Raw genomic sequence first — 10,710 nt, 5'->3', positions numbered from 1 at the left:
AGAGATCAGCCACCATCACTTGCATTTGGTGGAGACTCAAAGGCAGAGGTGTGGGAAAGAGGACAGCCTCAAATGTGCCATTACTGGAGGCTGTTGGCATGAGGAGGCTGTAGGAAAACTAACTGGACTCAGGGCATCCTATGGGATTGGCTAGGAAGTATGTTTGGCTTTCTCTGGGTGGTCCTAAGCTGGAGACAGACAAAAACTAGGGAAGCTATCAGTTATTAATCAAGTCCTGGCTGTTTTGAGCCAAATGTTATAGGGCTTGTTGTTTGGCCTACGGCATTATTTTCTAGAAAGAGTGGTCTGATTTCCCATAAGTCTGACCTATAGATAGTAGGCTGGCTTCCTGGGCTGTTTCCAGTAGATAATGGGTTGGTTTCCTGGGCTGGTTGCTATGGATAGTGGGTCACAGTTCTATTTTTATATATGATTTGGCCACTGTATATTGGCCAATTTGTATATTCAGTCTCCAACAACATAGGGTAAGTACTATTATCCTCATGTTACAATGAGGGGAATGTGACACATAGACACAGTTAGTAAATGGCAGAGCAAGAATTCAAACTGAGGCAATCTTTCTAGGCTGTGCCCTCAGTCCTGCAGGTAGCTGCCTCCAATGTTGCTATCTTGGTGTTGGATCCATTCCATAAACCTCTTTTTGGTGATAAAGTTAAAATTTTTTAATGTTTTATTTATTTTTGAGACAGACAGAGCGTGAGGGGGTAGGGGCCAACAGAGAGGGAGACAGAGAATCCAAAACAGGCTATAGGCTCTGAGCTGTAAAAACTGAGCCACACAGGCACCCCTTTGGTGAGAAAGTTTAAATCTCTTCCTCTACCCAGTTGTTTGGGATCCTCCTACCTATTCATTTTTGTGGCCCAACCAAAGAAGATGTGTAAAGTATTGTTACATTAGCAACTTATGGGAGAATTTTTTTAGTTTTTTAGTTTTTGTTTGTAATTGTCTTCCCAGTAACACTAGAAAAGGAGAATTTTTACAATTGGCTCCCCTGGAAGCAGGCTCTGAAACAGAGATTATTATACATTAAGTTTATTAGTGAAAGCTCTTGGATTCAACCCCTGAGGAAGGGAGGGGAAGGAAGTAGAACTGAGCAGAGAGTAACTGAGCTATGATGCAGTCTCAACAAAGGCCTCAGCCACACCCTAGGGATACAACGGAGCTGGGATGACCTTTCAGGACTGGCTTTCATTGCAACAAGGATGCCCAGCCTTCCATTCCCTTAGAAACTGGTCAATAGAACAGGCTACCCCCAAAAACAGCCTACCCCCAAGAATAGCCTCCCCCCAAGAACAGCCTCCCCACAAGAATAGTCTACCCCCAAGAACAGCCTCCACCCAAGAACATCTTCCCCCAAGAACAGCCTACCCCCAATAACATCCTACCCTCAAGAACAGGCTTCCCCCAAGAACATCCATGGGTCATTTCCACAGGATGCTGAAGTCTGAAGGCTGTCTTCTGGCAACACTCCCAGAATCTAGGAGAATGAATCCATCTCCCATAAAGAGGAATCACTGTAGTGTGTTTGTGTACCAGAAATATTATTCTAAGAGAGAAAATCTCTAAGCAATTACTCCTCAGTAACCACTAACAATTAAAAAAAAAAAAGGTTTTTAAAGTACTAATTCCATTGGGATGAGCACTTGGTGTTGTATGGAAACCAATTTGACAATAAATTTCAATAAATAAATAAATAAATAAATAAATAAATAAATAAAGTGCTAATTTCTAGTGGTGCTGTATCTGGCAGCACTAAGATAGAAACAGTTGAGTCAATAAAGAACAAACCCCTGAGGGCTCATGTGACCACCTTCTGAGTAAGTGAACTAATAGAAATACGGACCCAGAAATGTCAGGGGTGGTCAGGGTGGCCAGGTGAGTTTCTTCCAAAGATGACTTGGGCCCCAGCCTGATCCTCATTCATACCACACACTGTGATTTCCTTAAGACACCTGTATAAGTGCATGAGATTTGGTTCTTGAATTGGAATTGACCAGAGTATGGGTCAACCCATAGACTCCTTTGGACTTATTCCTACCTGCTCCAGGTATAAATCTTGTGACCTCTGAGCTGGGGGCCTCTCCCTTGAACTAACTCGGGGGTGATCTGGAAAGAGCCTGAAAAGTTCCATGGGGAGACGGGAAGGGGCAACAAAATGGAAGAAGAGAATAGGAAGACCCCGATAAGGAGAAGAAAGGAGAGAAGGAGACAAGAAGAAGTAAAATAAGACTAAATGGGTTGGGGGTGGGGGAGGCTGCTTACACAGTGTCCTACCAGAACATAGGAGACAGATGAGGAGACACTTCAAGATTCTTTCACCCTCATGGTTCTAAGATTAAGTTGGCTTTGCAAGTGATTTCCTGCTAGAGACGGTATGACCCTATCCCCACCTACCAAAGCTGGTTTTATATTTGGAGAATAAAATGTTATTTTACCCACCAGCAGTTCCTAGAGGAGAACACAGTAAAGCTTTGGAAGGTTTCATTCCTGTCAGTTTCAACAGAAACGGTTTCTACAGAAAGACATAAATCATGCAATGAAACAAACCCTCCCCATAGATAAATAAAGAAAATGGGTGAGAGAGAAAGCCAGGAAGAGTGACACTATTAATGCCTAACTAGTGAAAGTTGAAAGCCATCTTTTCCATTCACACTATAAGACGATGAAAAGGAATCATCTATTTTCCAAGCGATTTACTCTTTATAACAAAGTGCTCAATACAAAACAAAAATGCTTAACAGCTCAGAAAATAGCTTTGAAAGTTCATGCACAGAAACATTTTCTCAAAATGTTTTGCCTACAGAAGACTACATCATTTGTGGGAGAAAACGGGGTTTTTCAAATGTTGAAGAGCTGAATAGATCCATCTCTTAGATTTTCTAAATATCCTAATAGAAAATCCTTCTTTGTACTGCACTGAAAGATCCTATCAGAATGTGCAAAAGTGGGGGTGCCTCATTGGTTCAGCCAGTTTAGTCTCTGACTCCTGATTTTGGGTCAGGTCATGATCTCACAGTTTGTGGGTTGAAGCCCCATATCAGGCTTTGCACTGACAGCACAGAGCCTGCTTTGAATTCTCTCTCCCCCTCTCTCTGCCCCTCCCCGGCACCCACACTCAATGCATGTGCTTTCAATCCCTTTCTCTCTCTCTCTCTCAAAATAAATAAATAAACTTTAAAAAAAAAATTAATGCCCAAAAGTGTACTGCTTTGAAATTTGGATCTTTCCTCTTTTTCACAGGTCTCAGAGCAAACCATTCAGCCTCTCCTCATCTCCTGCTATCTCAGACAGCTCAAATCTTCATAGGTTAAGGCAGGTTTTGGAAACTTGCTTTTTTGACTTAAAATATAGCTAATTTCCACATTAATTTTTTAGAAAGTCATTCTTATACAGATTTAGCTAAAACTCAAGTAACCTGAACCACACTGACATTGGAAGATGTTAGAAAGTATAACCCTTGTGTTATGCAACAGGATTATTTTTTCCTCTTAGTTTATATTGTTTGGAGTTCAGCTTATAAAGCCTAGAATATATGGAAGATCCTTATAATAATTAAAAGTTACTAAGACATGTCATAGGTGTTTGGCAACCACTTCACTATTATTTATGCCAAGCTGTCCACTGAGGTCATTTCTAGAGAGGGCTTATTTTTGTTTCTGTTTTTTATTTTGGTATTAGAAGATCTTCCTTCCTTTGTGGGGTGGAAGGACTCTCATTTTTTTAATTAAGTCACTGGAATTTTTTTCATGTACTTAAACTGTAAATTTCTTTGAAGAAATTCATAAGGTTGAACCATTTAGCCAAGAATATGCTCTAAGTTTTCACTGGGGAGTAGCTGGGGGAAAACACTCCATTATTCCGTAATTCCCTTTCCTTCTTACCAAACTCTATTTCTAACACTATCACTGAGTTAGCCACAACCAGGGATGACACCGTCATCTCTAAATGTGGCACATGTTACTTCTTTTTTAAAAAAAAGACAAAAAAAAAAAACCTTTATTTACTTTGAGAGAGAAAGCGTGAGTGGGGGAGGGGCAGAGAGAAAGGGAGAGAGAGAGAATCCCAAGCAGGCTCCCCAGTGTCAGCGCAGAGCCCAACACGGGGCTCCAACTCACAGACTGCGAGATCATGACCTGAGTTGAAGTCAGCCACTCAACTGACTGAGCCACCCAAGTGTGCCAGCATATCCTACTTCTTTTTATTTAGTGTTAGGTGATAGTACTGTGGCTATTACCTTAAACATAAAGAATAGGTTCACTTAGCAGCCAATCCTCAGCCACCATCATATACTATACAAAGCATAAACCCCAGTTTCATCAACACTCTGGAACCCTTGGATTTCAGAGTCATGGTGTCTCCAATTTAGTGACTTCTCCACCTCAACAAGGTTCTGAAATTTTATATGACCTGTTTCTATAACTTGTTCCATTTTGTACAGTATTATGTATCCCCTGGCAGACATTACTTGTGGAAGGGGCTCTCAGAATGGAGCAAAGCACTGTATCACAAAAGGCAAAGATCCACAGAAAGTGCAGGAATAAATTGATGCATTGCAGTCTGTCACAAGAAGGAAGGTAAATAAAAAATCATCACTTCAGCTGTGATCCTGTTTCCTAAAGCGTTTGGGTCTTGCTGGGATGGTGAAGATGACAGTATACAATTTCACTGGCCTCAGGGCTAAGAATTTAATTTCCTTTTCCATCAAGTTTTTTATTTTTTAATTTTTTTAAACGTTTATTCATTTTTGAGAGACAGAGAGAGACAGAGCATGAGCAGGAAAGGGGCAGAGAGAGAGGGAGACACAGAATCCGAAGCAGGCTCCAGGCTCTGAGCTGTCAGCACAGAGCCTGACGTCGGGCTCAAACTCAAGAACCGTGAGACCATGGCCTGAGCTGAAGTCGGATGCTCAACCGACTGAGCCACCCAGGCGCCCTCCATCAGGTTTTGAAGTGATATTTCTCTACTTTTCCCATGAGCACAGAGAAACTAACATAGATACAAAAGAGTGAACTGGTTTGTTCTGGTGTTAGCAAATTACACCAGTTTTACTCAGCATAGACTGTGGTGAAATTCTACACAGGGTTTATGTTGTGCTAAACCAATAACATAACTAAAGGGCTAAGAGTGTACAGAGGAGCCAGTAAAAGTTTCTATTTGAGTAGATCAGTGAAGGCTTCACGGTGGAAGTGACATTGGAACTAGGCCTTGAAGGGACAGCAGAGTTTCGCTCGATGGAGAGCATTCTAAGATGACGAAACAGCATGAAAGTGCTGGGAACCCATGGCAAAGGTGGTTAAGTGTAGGTGCACATGACTTTGCTGGACTTCTGGAAGATAACAAAATATCCTTCATTCACTTTTAGTCATAAAATAGCTCAAATCAAAAATTAAGACAACAAGTCCCACACAACAGTGAAAGTTCCAAAACTTAATTTAGTGTTCCATTTCCTCCAACCAATAAATTCTCTGGCTTCCAAGCAGAAGTGGGGGAGGTGGTGTGTGGTTTTTCTGCTCTCTGCTTTCTCCTAGCTTGCCTCCTTCCCCAGGGGGAAGCCGTAGTTCCAGAAACTTCCTGGGTCAAAACAGGAGGCAGCAAGTGAGAAAATAAGGGACTCTTGCTTGACTGGTATTCCCAGATGGGTCTGGCTGTTAATTACACATAGATTGCAGTGGTGCTTTCCATGGGCTCTTAGAAGTTCCCTGAAGTTTCCATGACCCAAGGAACTCTTAACAACTCCTGGGCACCCAGAAGTATAGTGCCAGCCTCCATATGCTGAGTTTTCCTCATGCTGCCAGTCAACACTATGTGACAGTCTCTCAAAAGAACCCACATCAGGTCTCCCTCCCTGTTGGTCCACATGTGTCCACAGGATACAATCACACGCTTTTGCTACCCTGACAAACTCTAGGAGAGCAGGCTGCTCCCAGCGCACCACATGCCTCATTTGGCTCTGCCACCAGAGCAGCTATTAGCCTTTTCTCTCTCACTTTGGAATTCCTGTACAGCTTTCAGACCCCAGTCCTCTGTGTCTCCCAGCTGTGGAGAACACATTTCAAAGCTGACCAATGGCCCCATAGAAGCCCTTGCAAGTTAAGGGTTAGAAAAGAAGCCCTTCTTGTTCCTCTTCCAAGAGGGGCATTTGTCTGAAATCATTGTTGTACTATATGCTAATTAACTTGCATGTAAATTATAAAAAATAAATAAATTATAAAAAGCTCTGGATACAACACAAAAAGCATTGGAGGACCCTGAAAAGTGGAAAGAAGAAAGTGGAATGCCCAGGGACTTCAAGACTTGAGAAAAGATAGTGGTGAACTCCCTGGGCACATTAGTCAAAGCTCTACAGAGCAACAGAACCAATCGTATGTATACAGATATACACAAAGAAAGAGACTTATTATGAGGTACTGGCTCACGTGATTATTTAGGCTGAGAAGTTCCACCACCTGCTATCTGCAAGCCAGTGGCCCAGAAAGTCCAGTGGCGTAGTTCCAGTCCAAACCAAAAGGCCTGAGAACCAGGGAGCCAAGGTATACGTCCTACTCTGAAGGCCTGAGAACCAAAAGCACCAAAGTGCAAGGGCAGAAGGAGATTGGTGTTCCAAGCCAAGTAGAGACCAAACTCACCTTTCCTCCTTTTTGTTCTATTTAGGCCCTCGATGGATTGGGTAATGGCCCACCCATACTGGTGAGAGCAATCTACTTTACTCAGTCTACCTGTTCAAATGCTAATCTCTCCCAGAAAAACTCTAATAGACACACTCAGAAAAATTGTTTTATCAGCTACCTGCTATCTCTTGATCCAGTCAAGTTAACACATAAAATTGACCATCACACTGGGTTTCCTTGTTGTCACCCTTAAATCATGGACACAGTGCTGCAGAAGCTTCCAACCAGGAATCACCAGCAGGCGCAGATGAATAAAACTCAAGAAAAGTCTGTTCCTCCTAGACAAAGGACTGAGAAAAGCATGACCTAACAATAGAAAGTCTTTTTCATAATTTCTGCCTGACTCCAGCCAAACGCCAAAAGGAAAAGCTACCACCATCCCCATCTCCCTGTGATCTCAAAGGGGCTGACAGGGAGTCAATCTGCCACCCACCATCACCCCATCTCTCAAAAGCAGGCATGAAGTGGTGTTGATGTCAGTTGGACCAAGTGGGAGCTGATCTTTCATCGCCCCTTGAAAGAAGTACATGATGTCCTGATTCCCCCACCAGGAGAGTGCCAGTCAAGTCCAGGGGAGTTGAGCCTTCAACCCCACCTGACAGTTAACAAGACTGAATGATGCCATGCAAAGTTCCTGCCCTCCCACCCCCACTTCTTCAGTAAACTAGGGAAAATTAAGTAATGTCAGGTGGATTGGTCAACATTCCACTCACCTTCCTCCTCTCCCTGGTGGCAGCAGGGCCCAGTGGGGAGCTGATTTTACACTTCCAATTGGAAACTATGGGATGGAATAAGCCAGTGTCTGTCTTTGACCAGGAAAATATCAGTGAAGGCCAAGGAGAAAAGCTGAACTTCCACCCTACCTGTTTAGAAGGAAGCAATGTGAGTCAGTGCTTCACTCTTTCTACAGGGGTATCAATGGGGCCTGTGTCGAAAGCTTAACACACCACCTGGCCTTCCAGCTACACTTCAATAGGGGGATTGCCTGTTGAGAAGAAGATTAAAGAACATTCCAAGTCTCATAATATAATATCCAAAATGTCCAGAAGACAATTTTTTAAATTCCAGTATCATTGACAATGTTATATTAGTTTCAGGTGCACAATATAGTAATTCAACAACTGCATACATTATTCAGCGCTCATCATGATAAGTGTACTCTTAATCCTCTTCACCTATTTCATCTATGCCCCACCCACCTCCTCTCCAATAACCACCACTTTGTTCTCTGTATTTAAGAGTCTGGTTTTTTGTTTGTCTCTTTTTTTCCTGGTCCATTTGTTTTGTTTCTTAAAGTCCACATATAAGTGGGATCATATGGCAATTGTCTTTCTCTGACTGACTGATTTTGCTTAGCATTATACCCTCTAGATCCATCCATGTTGTTGCAGGTGGCAAGATTTCATTATTTTTTAATGGTTGAATAATATTCCAGCGTATATATTTATACCACATCTTCTTTATCCATTCATCTATAGATGGGTTACTTCCACATTTTGATTATTGTAAATAATGCTTCACTTAACATAGGGGTACACATACCTTTTTGAAATAGTTTTTTCATATTCTTTAGGTAAATATCAAGTAGTAGAATTACTGGATCATAAGGTAATTCTAATTTTAATTTTTTAGGAACCTTCATACTGTTTTCTATAGTGGCTGCATCAGTTTGCACTCCCAAAAGTGCACAAGGGTTTCTTTTTTTCAGGAGACAATGTTAAAAGTCACTTGTCATACCAAGAACCAGGTAAACTACAACATGAATTTTCAAAGGTAGTCAAGGGTCAGATGCATTTACTCATGAATTCTACCAAACATTCAAAAGAAGAAATTATGCCAGTTCTCTGAAACTTTACCAGTTCTCTACAATCACTTCCAGAAAATAGGAAAATATGGGATACTTCCTAACTCATTTTATGTATTTAGTATTACCCTAGTATACCCAAACCAGATAAAGACATTATAAGAAAACTACAGACCAATATCTCTTGTGAACATTCTTGCAAAAATCCTCGATAACATATTAGCAAATCAAATCCAACAATATATAAAAAGAATTATACACGATTACCAAGTGAAAACAGTTGAAAACCAATTAATGTAATCCATCACGTCAAAAGGCTATAGAGGAGAAAAATCACATGATCATATCAATAGATACAGAAAAAGCATTTGACAAAATCCAACACTCATATAACTTTCAGCAAACTAGGAATAGAGGGGAAATTCCTCAACATGATAAATAACATTTACACAAATACTTATAATTAACATTACACTTAATTGTGAGAAACTAGAAGCTCTTCTACTAAGATCAGGAACAAGTCAAGAATGTCTACTCCCCAATGTGACTTTCCAATGTCACATTGAAAGTTCTAGCTAATGCAATAAAACAAGAAAAGAAAGTATACAGATTGGAGAGGAAAAAATAAAACTGTCTTGGTTTGTAAATGAAATAATTGTCTACAAAAAATAATTAAAGAATAGGCAAAAAAAAAAAACCCCAACTTTCCTGGAACTAATCAGAGATTATAGCAAGATTGTAAGATATAAGATTAAAATATAAAAACCTATCACTTTCCTATAGACCATCAATGAACAAGTGGAATTTGAAATAATTTACATTAGCATCCAAAAAAATGAAATATGTAGATATAAATCTAGCAAATATGTACAAGATCTACGTAAGGAAAATTACAAACTATGATGAAAGAAATCAAAGAATTATAAGCATGTCCAAACTACCCAAAGCAACCTACAGATTCAATGCAATCCCTATCAAAATACCAACAGTGTTTTTCACAGAGCTAGAACAAATAATCCTAAAATTTAAATAGAGCTACCAAAGACCCTGAATAGCCAAAGCAATCTTGAGAAAGAAGAACAAAGCTGGTAGTATTATGCTCCCTGATTTCAAATTATATTTCAAAGCTATAGTAATCAACTCAGTATGGTACTGGCACAAAACAGGCACAAAGATCAACAGAACAGAAGAGTGTCCAGAAAGAAACCTATGCTTATATGATCAATTAATCCACAACAAAGAAGACATAATACACAATGAGGAAAAGACAGTCTCTAATAAATAATGCTGGGGAAATTGGACAGTTGCATGTAAAAGAATGAAACTGGTATACTTTCTTACATCATATACAAAAATAAATTCAAAATGGATTAAAGACCTAAATATAAGACCTGAAACCATAAAACTCCTAAAAGAAAACTTAGGCACAAAACTCTAGGACATGGGCCTTAGCATATTTTTCTGGATCTGTCTCCTCAGGCAAGAGAAATAAAAGAAAAACAATTGGGATTGCATCAAACTAAAAAGGTGTTGCACAGCAAAGGAAACCACCAACAAAATGAACAGGCAACCTACTGAATGGGAGAAGATAGGTGCAAATTATTTGCCCGGTAAGTAGTTAATATCCAAAATATATAAAGAACTCATGGAACTCAACATCAAAAAAAAACAAAAACAGGGGCGCCTGGGTGGCGCAGTCGGTTAAGCGTCCGACTTCAGCCAGGTCACCATCTCGCGGTCCGTGAGTTCGAGCCCCGCGTCGGGCTCTGGGCTGATGGCTCGGAGCCTGGAGCCTGTTTCCGATTCTGTGTCTCCCTCTCTCTCTGCCCCTCCCCCGTTCATGCTCTGTCTCTCTCTGTCCCAAAAATAAATAAATGTTGAAAAAACAAAACAAAACAAAACAAAAAAACAAAAACAAAGTCTGATTAAAAAATGAACAAAGAGAAATGAATAGCCATTTTTCCAAAGAGGACATACAGATGGCCAAAAGACATGTGAAAAGATGTTCAATATTACTAATAACAAATGAAAATCAATGAGATATCACCTCACACCAATCAGAATGGCTATTATCAAAAAGATAAGAAATGTTAAATATTGGTGAGGATATGGAGAAAAGGGAACCCCTGTGTACTGTTGGTGGGAATGTAAATTGATGTAGCCACTATGGAAAATAGTATGGAAGTTTCTCAAAAAATTAAAAATATAAATATAATC

This window comes from Herpailurus yagouaroundi, unplaced genomic scaffold (genome assembly GCF_014898765.1).
Source record: "Herpailurus yagouaroundi ecotype Mexico unplaced genomic scaffold, PumYag 181, whole genome shotgun sequence".
Classification (NCBI taxonomy): domain Eukaryota; kingdom Metazoa; phylum Chordata; class Mammalia; order Carnivora; family Felidae; genus Herpailurus; species Herpailurus yagouaroundi.
The sequence above is the reverse complement of the archived record's forward strand: the minus strand, read 5'-3'. Positions refer to the sequence as shown.